Here is a 21105-nt window from a genome sequence, read left to right as displayed (position 1 = left end):
TGGTTTAATGTGTTTAACCAAACTGTTGAGTTTTAGATGACTCTTGGACAACCAAATTGGGAAGTATAAGTGGGTAGTTGTGAATGCACTTTGAGTAATCAAAGGAGAGTTTTAGGGACCAGTGTGATATTTCCCCTCATGCACACAGTGTGCTTTGATCAAATCCAAATAGTTACCTATTATCTCCACCACCCTTTCAAACCTTTAGTAATCACAATTCTATGTTAAGGAAAACTTTTTCCAAAATGTCAACAACTGTAAAAGCTCATGCATCATTTGTCTTTTTACAATTGGCTTATTTTGCTGAACATACTGTCCACCAGAAACATCCACTTGCTGCATATTTAGAAGTTAATTTTTTATTAATGGATATTTTTATACTTTTACTCATCTATGGACACCTATGTAGATTCAATATCATAGCTCTTGTTAATAATGCAAAATAGACAGCTCCCAGCACAGAGGAAGAGGCTTCTGGGACAACCTACCACTACTCCCAGCACAGAGGAGTCTTTCAGGTCAAAGTGCCACAGCTTCCAGTGCAGAGTAGGAGGGTTCTGGGCCAAACTAACATGGCTCTCAGCAAAGATGAGGCTTCTGGTTTGACATAGAGAAGCTCCTGGTGAATAATAGGAGGCTTCTGGGCCAACCTAACAAGGCTTACAGCACAGAGGAGGTCAGGTGTGTGGCTGCAAGGAGTACCCCCCCAACAAGGTCCAAATGAGAAGACATAAAAAAGCAACAGAACTAAACTTCCAGATGATCTACAGCAATCCTAAAGGGAAATGAGATGGAGCACTCTGATACTGAACAATCTGGACTTCATAAACTAGCAAAAAAATAGGATCAGGAAAAAATGAAGTCAGAAATAATTTCTCATATAACAGCAGAGATTGCACCCATAGCGCAAGACATGCTTAATAAATGTAGAGAGGACAAAGATAAAAAATAGAGGAGCTGAGGAAAATGATGGAATTCCAATATAAGAAACAAATGGAATCCAAAAAACAGATGCAAACAGATTTCCAGGAGATTAAAAACTTCATTGAAAGTCTACACAGCAGAAAGAGCCAATGTGAGGACAGAATTTCCTATATAGAAGATAAGATTGCAATTAGTGACCAGGAAAAGAAAAATTTCTTTAAAATTGTAAGGTAACAAGAGAAATCAATCCAGCAGCTGCTAAACATTGCAAAGAAGAATAACATAAGACGAATTGGAGTCAATGAAGAAACAGGAGAGGTTTCAGATGACATAAAAAAAAAACTGTTCACAGAAGTGATGGGAAAAAATGACCAAGCATGGGAAAAGAACTTAACATTCAGACATGTGAGGAATGTATGACTCCAACTAGCCTTGATCAAAAAAAAACCCAAACAAACAAACACATAGGCATATAATTGTTAAGATTCCAGAAACCCAACAGAAGAATAAAATTCTACAAGCAGTTAGAGAAAAGAAACAAATCACATACAAAAGAAATCCTATCAGAATCTTAGCAAACTTCTCAACATAAATCCTTAAGGCAAGAAGAGCTTGGAGTGATATATTTCAAGCCTAAAGAAAACAGCTTCCAACAAAGATTGATTTACTTTGCAAAACTATTTTTCAAAATTAATGGTTAAATAAGATATTTTCATGGGAAAGAGCACCTTAGGAACTTCATGAATATCAAACCAGCACTCCAAAAATGTTACACAATATCCTAGGAAAAAAGAAGGAGGATCACAACCCCAGGAAGCCCAGCAGAATGAATCCATCGGGCATGAAATGAATTGAAAGCAAAGGGGAAAAATCCAAAAAAAAGAAAATGTCATGACAAGGATAAATCAATACATATGAATTATGACCATCAATATAAATGGTATCAACTCACCAATCAAAAGAAAAAGACAGGCAGAATGAGTCAAGAAGCAAAATCCAAAAATGTGCTTCATATAAGAAACACACTTAATTCAAAAAGAAAGTCATAGCCTGAAAATTAAAGGATGTAAAATAATACTCCATTCAACAGGAATCCAAAAAGAAAACAGGAGTAGCTATCCTTTCTGCAGATCAAGTCAATTTCAGACCAACACTAATTAAGAGAGACAAAAAAGGACACTACATCCTTGAAAAGGGAACAATCCAAGAGGAAGAGATGACAATCATTAGTATATATGCATCAAACACTAGTGTGCCCAAAAATATAAAACAAATACTAATGGACATGAAAAACCACATAATACAATATACAATACAATATACAATATACATAATACAATAGTAGTGAGGGAACTCAATATCCCACTGTTACAAATAGATAGATTAACAAGACAAAAAACAAGCAATGAAATACTAGAACTCAATCCAACTGTTGAATAAATGAACTTCACAGATATCTACAGAGTGTTCCACCACACAAAATCAGAATTCACATACTTTTCAGCTGCACATGGGTCATTCTCCAAAATACACCACATACTCTCTCATAGAATATATTTAGGTAAGTGCAAAGGAAATGAATGTATCCCCTGTATATTATCAGATGATAGTGTGATTAAATTGGAGATCAACAGCAAAAGATAACTGAAAAATTTCATAAACACATGGAAATTGAACAACATACTTCTGAATAATGAATGGGTCACAGATGAAATTAAACATAAAATCAGACAGTTCTTTCAATTAAATGACAATACAACATATCAAAATATATGGGACACAATGAAAACAGTCTTATGAGGGAAATGCATAGCAGTGAATACTAATATTAGGATAACCGCATGAGCCCAATTGAAGAACCTGATGCTGAACCTCAAGCTACTAGAAAAAGAAGAGCAGGACAAACCCAAAGCTTATACATGAAAGGAAATTATAAAAATCAGAGCAGAAATCACTTCAATGGAGACTAAGAGAAATATATAAAAAAATCAAGAGTTGCTTCTTCAAAAGAACAAACAAAATTGAAAAATCCTTAGCCAGCTTTATTAGAAAAAGGAAAGAAAAGACCCAAATCCATGTAGTTATGAATGAAAAGAATGAATTACAATAGACCCAGCAGAAATCCAGAGGATCATCAATACCTACTTTGAGAACCTATAGAACAATAGGATGGAAAACAGAAGAAATGGACAGATTTCTAGATATGTATGATTTACCAAAGTTGAATGAAGAAGATCTAAAATTTCTAAACAACCCTATATCACTCAATGAAATTGAAAATATAATTAAAAACTTAGCAACTAAGAAAACCTCAGGTCCTTATGGTTTCACTGTTGAATTCTATAAGACATTTAGAGAGGAACTACTGCTACTACTGTTTAAAATCTTCAATGAAATTGAAAGGGAAGCAATTCTGCTGAATCCATTCCTGTCAGCAAACATCACCTTGACCCTAAAACAGAGAAAGACCCAACCAAAAAAGAGTACTATAGGCCAGTCTTACTAATGAACACAGATGCAAAAATCCTTAATAAGATACTGGCAAATACAATGGAGAATATCATCAAGAAAATCATACAACCTGACCAAGTGAGATTGATCAATGTAATATACTATATCAATGGAGCCAAGGTAAAAAAAAAAACAATAACAACATATGATCATCTCTATAGATGCAGAAAAAGCATTTGACAAAATCCAACATGCATTTATGATAAAAACCCTACAAAAAATTGGAATACATTGTCTGTACCTTAATCTGATAAAAGCCATCTATGAAAAACCAACAGCCAATATCATAATGTTAAAAACTGAAATTCTTCAAATAAAAATCAGGAACAAGACAAGGATCTACCCTATCACTGCCCCTGTTCAATATAGTTTTGGAAACATTAGCCACAGCAATTAGACAAGAGAAAGAAATAAAAGGAATAAAGATAAGAAATGAAGAAGTCAAATTGTTGTTATTTGCAGATTGCATGATACTTTATATAGAAGACCCCAACTACTCCAAAAAAACTCTTCTAGGCTTAATAACCAAATTCTTTACAGTAGCTGGATACAAGACCAACATGAAAATCCATAGCTTTTCTCTACATGAACAACAGACTCAGACGATCACAGAGAGAAATAGGGCAAACAATTCCTTTTACAATAGTGTTCCAAAAAACTGAAATACTTAGGAATCAACCTAAGAAAAGAAATCAAAGACATCTTTTCTGAAATCTATGGCACTCTGAAAAGAGAGAATGATCATGATATCAGAAAATGGAAAGCCCTCCCCTGCTCCTGGGTAGGAAGGATCAACATAGTGAAAATGGCCATAATTCCAAGACAGCTATATAGATTCAATGCAATCCCAATTGAAATCCCAGCAGCATACTTCATAGATCTTGAGAAAATGATGCAACAATTCATTTGGAACTAGAATAGACTCAGAATAGCAAAAGCAGTGCTAGGTAACAGAGACATGGCGGGGGTATCACAACCCCCGACTTGAAACAGTACTGCAAAGCTACTGTAATAAATACAGAATGGTACTGGCAAAGAAACAGACCTCATGATCAGTGGAACAGATTAGAAGATATAGAAAGAACTCCAGAAACACTTAGCCACCTCATCTTTGACAAAGGAGCCAAAAGCCCTCACTGGAGAAAAGATAGCTTCTTTAATAAATGGTGCTGGAAAAATTGGGCTTCAGCTTGCCAAAGATTCAAACTACACCTATATCCCTCACCATGCACTAAACTAAAATAAAAATGAATTAAAGATCTAAATATCAAAACGGAAATACTGAACCAGCTGTAACAGTGGTTTGGTAGAACTCTTCGAAATATTGGTGTAGGAAAAGGTTTTATGAATAAAGCCTCAGTTGCCCACGAACTAGCACAAACAATCAAGTGGGATCTCTTCTTATTAAAAAGTTTCTGCACAGCAAGAGAATACACCAACAGTGGGAAGAGACAACCCACAATCTGGGAAACATTTTTCACCAGCTGTTCCTCAGAAAAAGTTCTACTATCTAGGATCCATAAAGAACTCAAAAATATCAAACCTCCCAAATATGAAGACCCAATCCCAAAATGGACATCTGAAATGAACAGATACTTCTCAGACAAAGAAGTTGAAATAGCAAATAAAGATATGAAAAAATGTTCAACATCACTCGTCCTTGAAGAGTTGCAAATGAAAACAATGCTGAGGTCCCACCACTCCTGGCCCAGAGGTAGGGGCTTCTGAGCCGCCATCCCTCTGCTCCTGGCCCAGAGAAGGGGCTGCCCAGCCGCCATGACTCCCGCCACTCCCTGCCCAGAGGAAAGGGCATTTGGGCTGTTTTCCATCCAGCCATTCCTGGCCCAGAGGAAAGGGCTTTTGGGGTACTGTCTGTCCCACCACTCCTGGCCCAGAGGAAGGGGCTTCTGGTGCCACCATCCCTACCATCACTCCTGGGTCTTGTTCCACCTCTCCCTGCTCAGAGGAGGTAATCCGTGAAGGCACCAACAGCCCCCCCAGTTGAAATGAGAAAACACGTAAATAAATCTCAAACCAGACTTCCAGATCACCTACAGCAACCCCAAAGGGAAATGAGATGGAACACTCTGATACTCAACCACCTGGACCCACTGAACTGGCAAAAAAAGGGGATCTGGAAAAAATGAAATCAGAAATAATTTCTCAGATAACAGAAGAAATTGTGCCCCTAGTGCAAGACATCATTGATAAATCTAGAGAGGAGCTGAGGAACATGATGGAATCCCAACAGAGGAAACAAATGGAATCCATAAAACAGATGCAAATAGATTTCCAGGAGATGAAAACTCCGTTGAAAGTCTACACAGCAGAATGAGCCAATGAAAGGACAGAATTTCAGATGTAGAAGATGATTCCAATTAATGACCAGGAAAATAAAAATTGCTTCAAAAGTATAAGGGACCATGAGAAATCAATCCAGCAGCTGCTAGATGATGCACAGAAGAATAACATAAGACTGATTTGAGTCAATGAAGAAGCAGGAGAGAGTGCAGATGACATATAAAACCTCTTCACAGATGTAATGGCAGAAAACTTCCCAAGCAAGGGAAAAGAACTTGACAAAAAGAGTTCTGAGATATATAGGACTCCAAATAGCCTTGATCAAAAAAATCTACACATAGGCATATAATTGTTAAGATTCCAGAAACTCAACAGAACAAAGTTCTATGAGCAGTCAGAGAAAAGAAACAGATCACATACAAAGGAAAGCCCATCAGAATTACAGCAGACTTCTCAACACAAAACATGAAGGCAAGAAGAGCTTGGAGTGACATATTCCAAGCTCTAAAAGAAAAAAGCCTCCAACCCAGTTTGATGTACCCTGCAAAAGTATCTTTCAAAATTGATGGAGAAATAAGGTACTTTCAGGACAAAGAGCACCTCAGGAACTTCATGAATACCAAACCAGCACTCCAAAAAATTTTACACAATATCCTAGGAATAGACATTGAGGATCATAGCCCAAGGAAGCAAAGCAAAATGAACCCATCTGGCACTACAAGAAATTAAATGTAAAGGGGGAAACCCCAACAAAAAGAAAAAGTAATGGCAATGATACATCAATACATCTCAGTTATAACCATCAATGTTAATGGTCTCAATTCACCAAACAAAATAAACAGACTGGCAGAATGGTTCAAGAATCAAAATGTAACAATATGCTGCATACAAGAAACACAGTTAATTTAAAATGAAACTCATAGACTGAAAGATAAAGGGTTGAAAACAATACTCCATGCGGTGGGAACCCCCAAAAAGCCAGAGTAGCTATCCTCTTTGCAGATCAAGTAGATTTCAAATCAATACTGATTAAGAGAGATGAAGAAGGACACTACATCCTTGTAAAGGGAACAATCCAAGAGGAAGAGATGATAATCATAAACATCTAATCACCAAACACTAGGGTACCCAACTGTATAAAACAAATACTAACGGAAATGAAAAATCATATATGCACTAATACAAATTTAGTGGGGTACCTCAACACTCCACTGTCACAAATAGATAGATCAACTAGACTAAAAATAAGTAATGAAATACTAGAACTCAATCGAACTCCTGAACAAATGAATTTAACAGATGTTTACAGAGTCTTTCACCCCACAAAATCAGAATACACATTCTTCTCAGCTGCACATGGGTCATTCTCATAAATACACCACATACTCACACACAGAACGTGTTTAAGTGCAAAAGAATTGAAATTATCCCCTGTATATTATCAGACCATAGTGCAATGAAATTGGAGATCCATAGGGAAAAAAAGTTAAAAAAATTCATAAACATACAGAAATTGAACAACACATTTCGGAATAACCAATGGTTCACAGAAGAAATTAAAGAAGAAATCAAATAGTTCCTTCAAATAAATGACAATGACAATACAACATTTCAAAATCTATGGGACACAGTGAAAGCAGTCTTACAAGGGAAATGCATAGCAGTGAATATGCATATTAGGAAAACAGAATGAACCCAATTAAACAGCCTGATGCTGAACCTCAAGTGTCTAGGAAAAGAAGAGCAGGACAACCCCAATGCTCTTACAAGGGAGGAAATTATAAAGACCAGAGGAGAAATCAATGCAATGGAGACTAAGAGAATGATACAAAAAATCAATGAAGCCAAGAGTTGGTTCTTCAAAAGAATCAACAAAATTGACAAAACCTTAGCCAACCTTATCAGAAAAATGAAAGAAACGGCCCGAATCCATGCGATTAGAAATGCAAAGGGTGAAATTACAACAGACACAGCAGAAATCCAGAGGATCATCAATACCTACTTCCAGAACCTATATGTCAATAAGATAGAAAACACAGAAGAAATGGACAGATTCCTATATATATATGAATTACCAAAGTTGAACGGAGAAGACCTAAAAATTCTAAATAACACAATACCAACCAATGAAATTGAAAACGTAATCAAAACCTTATCAAAAAAAAATCCCCATCCCTGATGGCTTCACTGCTGACTTCTACAAGCCCTTTAGAGAGGAACTACTGCCACTACTGTTTAAACTCTTCAATTAATTTGAAAAGGAAGCAATACTCCCAAGTTCATTCCTGGAAGCAAGCATCACCTTGATCCCCAAAGCAGAGAAAGACCCAACTGAAAAAGAGAACTATAGGCGAATCTTACTAATGAACATAGATGCAAAAATCCTTAATAAGATACTGCCAAATAGAAGGCAGAAGACAATCAAAAGGATCATACACCCTGATCAAGTGGGATTCATCCCAGGGATGCAGGGATGGTTCAACATATGCAAATCAATCAATGTAATACACTACATCATTAGAGCCAAGGATAAAAATCATATGATTATCTGCATAGACGCAGAAAGTGCATTTGACCAAATGTAACATGCATTTATGATAAAAACCCTACAAAAATTGGAATAGATGGTCTCTACCTCAAACTGATAAAAGCCATCTATGAAAAACCAACAGCCAATATCATACTAAATGGTCAAAAACTGAAATCCTTCACACTCAAATCAGGAACAAGACAAGGATGTCCACTATCACCACTCTTGTTCAATATAGTTTTGGAAACTTTAGCCACGGCAATTAGACTAGAGAAAGAAATAAAAGGAATAAAGATTGGAAATGAAGAAGTCAAATTGTCATTATTTGGAGATGACATGATACTGTATACAGAAGAACCCAAGAACTCCACCAAAAGTCTTCTAGACTTAATAACAAAATTCAGTTAAGTAGCTGGTTACAAGTTCAACACATAAAAATCAATAGCTTTCCTCTACACAAATGACAGACTCACTGAGAGAGAAGTAGGACAAATAATTCCTTTCACAATAGCATCCAAAAAAATGAAATACCTAGGAATTGACCTAACTAAAGAAATCAAGGACCTCTTCTCTGAAAACTGTAGCACTCTGAAAGGGGAGATTGAGGTTGATATCAGAAAATGGAGAGACATCCCCTGCTCCTGGGTAGGAAGGATTAATATAGTGAAAATGGCCACACTTCCAAAACTGCTATATAGATTCAATGCAATTCCCATTGAGATCCCAGCAGCATACTTTACAGACCTTGAGAAAACAATCCAAAAATTCATTTGGAATAAGAAGAGACCCAGAACAGCCAAAGCAAGTCTAGAAAACAAAGACATGGCAGGGGGTATCACAATTCCCAACCTGCAACTATGCTACAAGGCTACTGTGATATAAACAGCACGATACTGGCAAAGAAACAGAGCTGAGGACCAGTGGAACATATTAGAAGATCCAGAAACAATGCCAGACACACTCAGCCATCTCATCTCTGAAAAAGGAGCCAAACTCCCTGGAGGAGAGATAGCCTCTTTAATAAATGGTGCTGGAAAAATTGGGTTTCAAGTTGCCAAAGATTAAAACTAGACCTATATCTCTTGCCATGCACTAAACTAAAATCGAATTGGATTAAAGATCTAAATATTAAAATAGAAACTCTGAACCAGTTGGAACAGAGTTTAGTTAGAACTCTTGAAGACATCTGTGTAGGAAAAAATTTTATGAACAAAACCTCAGTTGCCCGAGAACTAGCACAATTATTCAACAAGTGTGGTCTCTTATCAAAAACTTCTGCATCAGCAGTGTGAAGAGACAACCCACAATGTGGGAAAACATCTTCACCTGCTTTTCTTGACGGAGTTCTACCATCTTGAATCTATAAAGAACTTAAAAAGATCAGACCGCCCAAATTTAAAGACCCAATCTGAACATGGGCATTTGAAATGAACAGATATTTCTTAGACAAAGAAGTAGAAATAACAAATAAATACATGAAAAAATGTTCAATATCACTTGTCATTTGAGACAAGCAAATGAAAACAATACTGAGATTCCACCTCACTCCAGAAAGAATGGCTGTTCTCATGATATCAACCAATAACCAATGCTGGCAGGGCTGTGGGGAATGAGGAACACTGCTGCACTGTTGATGGGCATGTACACATGTGCAACCACTGTGTAAATCATTTTAGAAATAACTCAAAGAACTAGGACTGGAAGTCCCATTTGACCCCACTATTCCACTGCTGGTGAGCTTCCCCAAAGAATTAAAAGTATCATACCACAGTGAAATACGTGCACCCATGTTCATAGCAGCACAGTTTGTGATAGCTAAAACTTGGAAACAGCCCAAATGCCCATCAACTGGAGACTGGACAAATAAAATTTGTTTTTTTTTAATAAAATGGAGTACTATTCAGCCATAAAAAATGAGAAATTAGAGACATTTATAGTATTGTCATGAGCTCCAGAAGATAGAACAGAAGAGAAAAACAGAGAGAAGGCCTCTTTGAGGTTCCTGGAGGAAATTTGAAGCCCACTGGGAAAGTGAAGAAAATCCCTGCAATAAAGTCTCAGTGGACAACCATGGTTGGTAAGTTGGTGGGATCAACATCTTCCATTGCAACCCAGATTCACTTTTGGGGAAGGGCAGCAAGAACCTGCTGTAGAAATTTGCAGAGTTCAATCTTGGAAGAAGTTAGGGAACTCAACTTTGGCCTTTCAAACAGAAATCAACCTGAGTCTAAGTGGGCTATGGGTGGCTTGCTGAGACTAATCAACTTAGTTCTGCAGACTGCTGCCCATGTTGCCTACAGTGACAGCAGAAACACAGCCTGAAGTAGGCCTTTCTTTTTCTTCTTTTTTCTTACTCTCTCTCTTCTTGTTCTTCATTTCTCACCCTTTTGTTCTGCTTCAAATTTTTTTCTCTCTCTTTCCTTATCTCAATTGTGAGTATTTTTATAGGCCCTATTGCTGTTAGTTTACATGATCTTCCTGGGCCATATAGCCTCATTTCTAGCCTTTACCTCTCCTTCTATCTCTCTATCTCTCCCTACAGAACTTCTTCTAAATCCTCATCCCAAAGGGTAAATATGCTACTTTGAAGTGTTTATTTACTACGAACATATTTTGGGCTGGTCCTTGATTTTAATTTAGTTCATTTGGTTAAAAGTGATAGAATAATAACTAAAACAAATTGTCATTTTCAGAACTGTGTTTGATGCTATTGTTAATGCTGATTGTATCACTTGGACTAAGGTGTGATTATTGAGCTAATCAGTTATATTCCCTGGTGTACTGAAAACAAGATGGCCTAAGAGTCATTAGAGACTCCAAACCTAAAGGTCAGCTATACCTGGAAGACACCTCTGAGAAGCAATTATTCTGTAAGTGTTCTAATACAAGCAATAAAAATGCTCACAATAAACAATATTGAAGTATCAACCCAGGAATTAAAGTATAAACAGAATCAAAAACAAAAATAGAAATGAGAAGAAAGCTAAACAAGGTGCAAACCCAGATGTCCAGCTTACCAAAGGCAAATACTGGGGGAAACAAGGTTCAAAAATCAACCATCAGGACACCCTGAATGAGTAGTACAGGAAGTAACAAAACTGATGAAGGTGGCTCTAGAAAAATTCAAAACAGAAATCATTTCACAGATAACTACAGAGATGGTGAGCAGGATGAAAGACATGGTTAGATACTCTAGGACAGAAACGGATAAAAAAATAGATGAGCTCAGGACTATGATGGAAGCCCTGAATGCCCACCATAGGAAAGAAATACAAACAATGAATGCCCAACATAGGAAAGAAATAGAATCCATGAAATAGATTCAAACAGATATCCGAGAGATTAAAAACTCTATTGAAAGTATTCACAGCAGATTAAGCCAATGTGAAAATAGTCTATCAGATGTAAAAGACAGGATTTTGGTTAGTGACAATGAAAAGAGAGATTTTAATTAATTAATTTATTTATTTTTGTACCGGGGATAGAACTCAGGTCCTTGAGCTTGTGCAGCAGGCAGCAAAACCACTGAGCTAAATCCCCAGCCCCAAGATGTTTTAAAAAATAGTAAGGTACCATAAGGAATCGATACAGCAGCTGCTAGGAGAAAGTACAAATTATATTAAAAAAACAACAACTGTTAACTGAACTAATGGCAGAACTCTTCCCACATGGAGGAAAAGAATTAGACATACAGGCAAGTGAGGCATACAGTACCCCAGCTAGCCATTATGAAAAATATCTACACCTAGACATGTAATAGTCAACATCCCAGAAACCCAACAGAAGAACAAAATCCTAGAAGCAGTTAAAGAAAAGAAACAAATCACATAAAAAGGAAAGCCCATCAGATTAATAGCAGACTTCACAACACAAACCATCAAGGAAAGAAGAGCTTGGTGTGACATATTTCAAGCTCTAAAGGAAAACAGCCTCCAACCCAGATTGACGTACCTTGCAAAACTATCTTTCAAAATTGATGGAGAAATAAGATACTTTCATGACAAAGAGCACCTTAGGAACTTCATTAATATAAAAGCAGCACTCCTAACAATTTTGGACAAAATCCTAGGAAAAGACAAGGAGTATCACAACTGCATGAAGCCCAGCAGAATGAATCCATCAGGAACAACAAGAAATTAAAAGCAAAGGGGCGAATCCAAAAAAGAAAACATCATAAAAATGAGGTCAAAACATATTAGTTATAACCATCAATGTTAATGGTCTCAATTCACCAATCAAAAGAAATAGATTGGAAGAATGGGTCAAGAAGCAACATCTAACAATATGCTGCATAAAAGAAACAACTTTAATTCAAAAAGAATTTCATAGGCTGAAAGTTAAAGGGTGGAAAACAATACTCCATGTGACAGGAACCAAAAAAAAAAGCAGGAGTAGCTATCCCCTTTGCAGATCAAGTGGATTTCAAACCAACACTGATTAAGAGAGATAAACAAGGACACTACATCCTTGTAAATGGAACAATCCAAGAGGAAGAGGTGACAATCATAAATATCTATGCACCAAACACTAGTGCACCCAACTGTATAAAACAAATAATAATGGACATGAAAAATCATATAAGCACTAATACAGTACCCCACTGTCACAAATAGATGGATCAACCAAACAAAAAACAAGCAACAAAATACTGGAAATACATAAAACTCTTCCACAAATGAACTTAATAAATGTTTACAGAGTGTTCTACACCACCAAATCAGAATACACATTCTTTTCAGCAGCACATGGGTCATTCTTCAAAATAAACCACATACTCACTTATAGAACATATTTAGGTAACTGCAAAGGAATTGAAGTTATCCCCTGTATATTATCAGATGATAGTGTGATTAAATTGGAGGTCAATAGCAAAAGAAACTGGAAAAATTTCATAAACACATGAAAATTGAACAATACACTTCTGAATAATCAACGGGTCACAGAGGAAATTAAAGAAGAAACCAGACATTTGCTTCATTTAAATGACAATGACAATAAAATATAGTACAATCTATGTGACACAATGAAAGTAGTCTTATAAGGGAAATTCATAGCACTAAATACATATATTTTGAAAACAGAGGGAGCCCAACTAAACGACCTGATGCTCAACCTCCAGCTTCTAGAAAAAGAAGAGCAGGATAAACCCAAAGCACATACAAGGGAGGAAATTATAAAGATCAGAGGAGAAATCAATGAGAGAATAATACAAAAAAATCAATGAAGGCAAGAGTTGGTTCTTTTAAAGAATAAACAAAATTGGCAAACCCTTAGCCAACCTTATGAAAAAAAGGGAAGAAATGGCCCAAATTGATGCAATTAGGAATGAAAAGTATGAAATTACAAGGGACCCAGCAGAAATCCAGTGTGTCATCAATACCTACTTTAAGAACCTGTACACCAATAAGATGGAAAACACAGAAGAAATAGAAAGATTCCTAGATACATAACAATTACCAAACTTGAACGAAGAAGGCCTAAAAATTCTAAACAACCCAATATCACTTAATGAAATTCAAAATGTAATTAAAAACTTACCAACTAAGGAAAGCCTGGGTCCCAGTTTCTTCACTGCTGAATTCTACAAGATATTTACAGAGCAGCTATTGCCACTACTTTTTCACATCTTCAATGAAATGGAAAAGGAAGCAATACTCCTGAATTCATTCCTGGAAGCAAGTATCACCTTGATCCCCAAAGCAGAGAAAGACCCAGCTGAAAAAGGGAAATATAGGCCAATCTCACTAATGAATATAGATGCAAAAATCCTTAAAAATATACTGGCGAATAGAATGCAGAACGCCAACAATATCATACACCCTGACCAAGTGGGATTCATCCCAGGGATGCAGAGATGGTTCAACATACAAAAATCAATCAATGTAATACACTATATCAGTAGATTCAAGGACAAAAACCATATGATCATCTCAGTAGTTGCAAAAAAAGCATTTGACAAAATCCAACATGTATGTATGCTAAAAACCCCACAAAAAATTGGAATAGATGTTCTGTACCATAATCTGATAAAATCCATCTATGAAAAACCAACAGCCAATATCATACTAAATGGTTAAAAACTGAAATCTTGCACACTAAAATCAGGAGCATGACAAGGATGTCCACGATCACCACATCTGTTAAATAGAGATATGGAAATATTAGCCATGGCAAATAGACTAGAGAAAGAAATAAAAGGAATAAAGATAGGAAATGATGAAGTCAAATTGTCATTATTAGCAGATGACATGATACTCAATATGGAAGACCCCAAGAAAGCCACTGAAAGTCTTCTAGACTTAATAACCAAATTCAGTATAGTACCTGGATACAAGGTCAACACACAAAAATCAACAGCTTTCTTCTACACGAACAACAGACTCACTGAAAGAGAAATAGGGCAAACAATTCCTTTCACAATAGCATCCAAAATACTGAAATACCTAGCAATCAACCTATCAAAAGAAATCAAAGACCTTTTCTCTGAAAACTATAGTATTCTTAAAAGATCGATTGAACATGATATTAGAAAATTGAAAGACATCCTTCACTCTTGGGTAGGAAGGATCCACATAGTGGAAATGGCTGTACTTCCAATACTGCTATATAGATTCAATGCAATACCAATTGAAATCCCAGCAGCATACTTCAAGGATCTTGAGAAAACAATCCAAAAATTATTTTGGAACAAGAAGAGACTCAGAATAGCAAAAGCAATTCTAGGTCACAGAGACATGGCAGTGGGTATTACAACTCCCAACTGGAAACTCTACTACAAAGCTACTGTGATAAAAAAAAAAAGGCAGCATGGTACTGGCAAAGAAACAGACCTGAGGATAAGTAGAACAGATTAGAAGATGAAGAAACAACTCCAGACACACTCAGCCATCTCATCTTTGACAAAGGAGCCAAAGACTCTCAGTCGAGGAAAGATAGCTTCTTTGATAAATGGTGCTGGAAAAATTTGGTTTCAGCTTGCCAAAGACTAAAACTAGACCTATATCTCTCACCATGCATTAAACTAAAATTGAAATGGATTAAAGATCTAAATATTAAGACAGAAACAACTGGCTGGAAGAGAATTTAGGAAGAACTCTTGAAGACATTGGTGTAGGAAAATATTTTATGAACAAAACTTCAGTTGCCCATGAACTAGCACAAAGAATCAACAAGTGGGATCTCTTCTTATTAAAAAGCTTCTTTCCAGAAAGAAAAACCACCAACAGTGTGAAGAGACAACCCACAATCTGGAGCAAAATTTTCGCCAACTATCCCTCAGACAGAGGTCTGCTATCTAGAAACTATAAAGCACTTTAAAAAATCAAACATCCCAAATTTAAAGACCCAATGCAAAAATGGGCATCTGAAATGAACAGACATTTCTCAGACAAAGTAGAAATTACAAATAAACATGTTAAAAAATATTCAGCATCACTGGTCATTCAAGAGATCTAAATGAAAACAGCGCTGAGATTCCACCTCACCCCAGAAAGTATGGCTGCTATCAAGAAAACAACCACCTACAAAAGCTGGCAGGGCTAAGGGGAAAGAGGAACACTGTTCCACTGCTGGTGGGAGTATAGACTGGTGCAACCACTGTGGAAATCAGTATGGAGATACCTCAAAGAACTGGGACTGGAAGTCCCATTTGACCCAGCTATTCCCCTGCTGGGTATCTTCCCAAAAAGAATTAAAAAATCATATCACAGTGATACATTTTCACACATGTTCAGAGCAGATCAGTTTGTAATAGTTAAAACTTGGAAACAGCTCAAATACCATCAACTGGAGACTGGATTAAGACAATGTGGTTTTTAAAATATAAAATGGATTTCTAGATAGCAGCCATTCTTTGTGGAGTGAGGTGGAATCTCAGTGTTTTTTTCATGTGCATAAGCTTGGAAACAGCCCAAGTGCCCATCGACTGGAAACTGGATGAAGAAGATGTGGGCTTTTCTTTTTATAAAATGGAGTACTACTCAGTCATAAAGAATGAGAAACTAGAGATATTTATAGCTAAATGGATACATATTGAGGCCATCCTCTTAAGTGAAATAAATAGGACACACATGTAAATACCAAATAGTTACTCTAATATGAGAAAGTGAAAGTGTAAATAAGGATGAAAATGATTAAAATGAATAATTAATAATTTGAATTAAGAAAAGGTCCAAGGGTTTGGGGGTGGTGGGAGGGGAAGGGGAAAGGGTAGAAGGGAAAGGAAAAATTATGAGAAAGAAATAAAATGGAAACAAAGTCTGTGTAAATAGGGAAGTGTGGAGGGGTGAAGGGTGCAAAGGTAATGGGAGAAAAAATAAGAACTAAGATATATCATGTTCAGGAACAAACACCCAATGATAAAGGTAAATGTATTTTTTACCTAGAATGTACCAATACTCAGCCATAGAAAATGAGAAATTAGAGACATTTATTGCTAAATGGATGCACATTGAGGCGATACTCTTAAGTCAAATAAATAGGACACACATGTGTAAATACCAAATAGTTTCTCTAGTGTGAGAAATTGAAAGTGTAAATAAGAACTAAAAGGTATGATAGATAATGGAAATAGGAAGAAAAGGGGCAAAGCAGAAGGGGAAGTTGGAGGGGTAGGGGAAAGGAAAGAATGGAAAGGAATTAATATGAGAAAATGAAAAAAATGGAAATAAAGTCTTTGCAAATAGGCAGGGATGGATGTGTTGCTGCAGGACAGGGGAAGGGGGGAAATTAAGAACCAGGATAGGTTATTTAAAGGTGCAAATTTCCAATGATGAATGTCATTATATTTTATACCTAAAATGTATCAATCAAATAATTTTTAAAAAGACAATAATCTTCCAGACACTCACTTTCTCAGTACCTATCTCTCCTCTTGAGATAGCTGCTAGAGGGATTGTGTGTGTGTACCATAGAGCAATGTAATGTTGTGTGGCCTGATCATGTTCAATCCTTAGCTTTTTATGCCTGCTCTCCTGGAATTCATAGAAAATTAAAGGAGACTGCATTCTAGGATCATTTTATAAACAGTGCACATTTAAATTTAAGTATGACTGAGAAAGACATATTGTCATTAACCTTTTTCAGAACACTCTTCCTTACTTGGAACACACTTATCCCATAATTCTTGCCACTCTCTGAAGCAGTTTTTGATAAGCATTTTATTTGCACTGTTTGACTGCAATTTCTTCAAATTGTTTACCTTTCTTGTCATTTTGAGGAAAATCAGAGGGAGCATTGTAGAAGATCCAGTGACCAGGTGCATGAGGACACACCATCGTGTTTTACAGCCTGGTTTTCTATTGGAAGGTACTTGTCAGCAGGGCTCACTGAATATTTGATCACACATCATAGAGACACAAAAGAGGACTTTCAGAAATGATTCAGAAAGTGGAAAGAATGATAGGATAAGTGCTTTTGAAGCAAAGACAATTATTTTGAGAGAAATTAATGGCCCAAAGTCTTTTTGTATAATACATTTTTTAAAGTTTTAACATTAGGCATACTTTTCAATCACACATTGCACATTGACATGAGTTATAGTTAGTGAACCTGAGCTGCAAGGGTTATATATATATACAAAGTATAGAATGTAATAAATGATCACATCTTCATTTTCCAGAAATGTATGATAGATGTTTTCACAGAGCCCATAGCATCTGCATAATATCAGATGGGAGTTGGGTGTGATAATTTTTTGTTATGATTAACCAAATTAGAGAGCATGGAATCTTCACAATTTGTATAGTGGGTGAAGTACATAAAATGAAATTCAGTGTAATTGAAGAACAGATGATAAAGGGATGTATTTTGTTCATGGTGCAGACATGGTACAAAAAACTAATATTGAAGATTTTAGAAAATCATAAGTATCATTTTTGAAATAATTGAATTTATAATAAGTGTTGACATGGTAAAATTACCTCTCTACTGTACATTATCTATTTTTCCGATTTGTGTGTGTTTTAGTTTTATAATTTGCCTAGCATAATTTTCTATTAGTTTTGAAATACAAGGAGTTTGACAATATTGTGCACACGAGAGTTACGTTGGCTTTTTACAATCAGATTGGGTGTGTGGTAATTAGATACATGTGTTCCATGTGAATGTATAAGGAAGAATGCATCTAAAACCAGTTGCTTCTGGTTTAAGAAATACACTCTTCAATGACAAGTGTTTATTATACAATTTTTTTTTGTACTGCAGATGGTTTTAATTTTCCTGACATCTACATTATACAACTGTAATCATTAAATTCTTCCTCATCACTGAAGTATGTGCTCTTCTTTATTCTTGGCCGCCATGAATCCTTTGATATTGAGGGGCTCCCTGCACTGGGTTTCCATTTGTTCTGTTCTTCAATCTTGGCTTGCTGGGAGGCCATGGCTTGGCTGAGACTCTTGAGAGCCGGGTCTTCCCCTTTATCTTCACTTTCTGCTACATCTTCAATTTCTTCTGGTTCGGCAATTTTCTTTTTCTTCTTTTTCGCTTTCTTCTTTGGAGGCTCAAGTTCTCCGAGCGTGTTTTTTGGACAGGCATGACTTAAGTGTCCACTTTCCCCACATTCATAACACTTAGATTTATCAAAGTAGTTTCGCCTTCAGATGAATTCAGCTGCTCTCCCATTGTCAGCAGCAATGCTTGCCTTTATCACTCTACCAAACAACTGTTTGTTGTTTATGGCTCTGGTACAGTTTTGTGCAGAGTCTTTACTCAAAAATAATATAAATGCAACCCCTTTACTCTTCCTCGTATCTTTGTCTTTCATTATAGTAATCTTTACAACTTTGCCGTACTTGGAAAACATCCGGTGTAAGTCGTTATTTTTCAGGGAGAAGGCCAAGTTGAACAAATACACTGTCCTCTTATTTGGAGCCAAACCACCATTCATTTCTTCAGGGATGGCAGCCCCCGGCGCAGTGGGGCTTCAACACCGATTTTTCCTCGCCCCTCACAGTGGCCTGGGCCTCCCACACTCTGGCGGGATCATCGCAGAGCCCTGGGTCCTTGGCAACAGAGGGGCCCTGCGTGGCTCCCTTCGGTCAGGCCGCACTGGAGGGCGCGTACTTACTATACAATATTAAAATAAAATTAGTGTTTATACTTGAGAATATTACTTATTAAACCTTTGGGTTGAAGGTGAAACTATCTTTACAGCCAAATATATACGTGATATACATTTCAATGCTACTGTATTTTTAAATAAAGAAAGGCTGAAGTTTTGGATTTGAAGATTTTAGAAAAAATAATAAAATTCAACAAAAATAAAATGAATGAAAAGACATCTTAAGAAAATTGAGAGAGAGAAAAAAATTGTTAGTATTGCGAATTTACTTTTTTTTGGTACCAGGGATCGAACTCAGGACCTTGAGCTTGTGAGACAGTTGGCAGCACCATGGTGATAATCCGTGGCCTGTGAATTTACTTTTGACATGTCTAGTGATGCACAGAATATATTTTTTGTTCTGTTTGTTCAGTTCTTTATTTAATTAGTTAAGCATTCAATTATTCATTCTTAGGACATGTTGGTAACTCATAATAATCACATTCATCTTTGGGAACTGTCACATATACATATTAAAGTTTGATTATCTTTACTTTCCTTTCTTCTGAAATTTTTTCTCTTCTCTTCTCTGGATCTATTTCCCGACTCCACAAAACTCTTTATTTTTATAACATCTATCTTATGTTGCTCTTTAAGTTCTATTTTTGGTTTCTCATATAAGAGAAATCATGTGACTGACTTCTTTCAATTAGTAGCATGTTCCCAAAGGCTACTCATTTTTCTACAAATAAAGAAAAATTATCTTTATGCTGAGTAGTACTTTACTGTGCATATACAGTATATTTTCTTCATCCATTTATCTGCTAATGGCCACACATATGATTTCCATACTTCAGTTATTGTGAATTGTCATGGTATAAATATGATATATATGCATCAATGCACTATGATGACATTATATCTTTCAGGAAGATTCCTAGGAGAAAACTAGCTGGGTTTTAATGCTTTTCTTCTCATTTATGTAGAGCCACATAAATACTCAAATCTTTTCTTATGTTGTCTTTTCATTCCTCTTGTCTCACACCTCTTCTAACTTGTTGCCTTCATTGAACAACATTAGTTTATACTTTGATGCAATAGCTGTTACTATAACAGAGAATAAAGTATGGATATTCTTCATAAATATCCCATGCCCTCAATCCAAAAGAAAACTGAGAATGAATTTATCTAACTTATTTCTAGAGCACTGGTTTCCAACACAGGCATGCTGCAGAATTACTGGAAGGTCTTGACCAATAATAAATGTTATCTATTCCACCAGCCCTTGGAATTATGGAAATACATCATGGACACAAAGTATACTTTGGAAAAGACTGAGTCCGAGATCTGATGGTCTGGCAGATGATTTGCAAAATTTTAATAGGCCAGAATTAACATTAATAAATGACTATGAGGGTCTCATTATTTTCCTCCATGATTTTAAAAGATTCTACCTCAGTGTAAGTTAAACTTTTCCCTTGATTTTTATTTATGGCCACTTCTACCCATGAAGACATTTGTTGGAGGTAGAAGCCACACATCAAGGTGACTGATAGTAGAGATTAGAGAATAGTACAGATCCACTTCAGCTTATAAAAATATTTTGGGGAGCCTTGCAATCTATTATAGCACCTAATTCTAAGAGAAGCAAGGCAAGAAAATGAATGACACAATCTCATCCTAAAAGAACTTCTTCCACTAACTAGATGAGTAGCATAAATAAATAAGTACCAAATAGAAGAAAGTATGAAATTGAAGACTCCTCAGACACAGATGGGAAAGCAAAACAATTTATTAT

At 36.2% G+C, this 21105-nt stretch overlaps 1 pseudogene; it reads right to left on the bottom strand.

Annotated features, from left to right (window-relative positions):
- Window positions 1-18491: 18491 nt before the first annotated feature.
- On the bottom strand, window positions 18492-19154 carry LOC101710450 (zinc finger CCHC-type and RNA-binding motif-containing protein 1 pseudogene; annotated as a pseudogene).
- Window positions 19155-21105: the final 1951 nt, after the last annotated feature.

The sequence above is a fragment of the Heterocephalus glaber genome, unplaced genomic scaffold, assembly GCF_053883595.1.
Source record: "Heterocephalus glaber isolate CG9 unplaced genomic scaffold, H.glaber_assembly_v1.0 deba00001532, whole genome shotgun sequence".
In the NCBI taxonomy this organism is placed as follows: domain Eukaryota; kingdom Metazoa; phylum Chordata; class Mammalia; order Rodentia; family Bathyergidae; genus Heterocephalus; species Heterocephalus glaber.
This window is presented reverse-complemented; position numbering and strand designations above follow the sequence as displayed.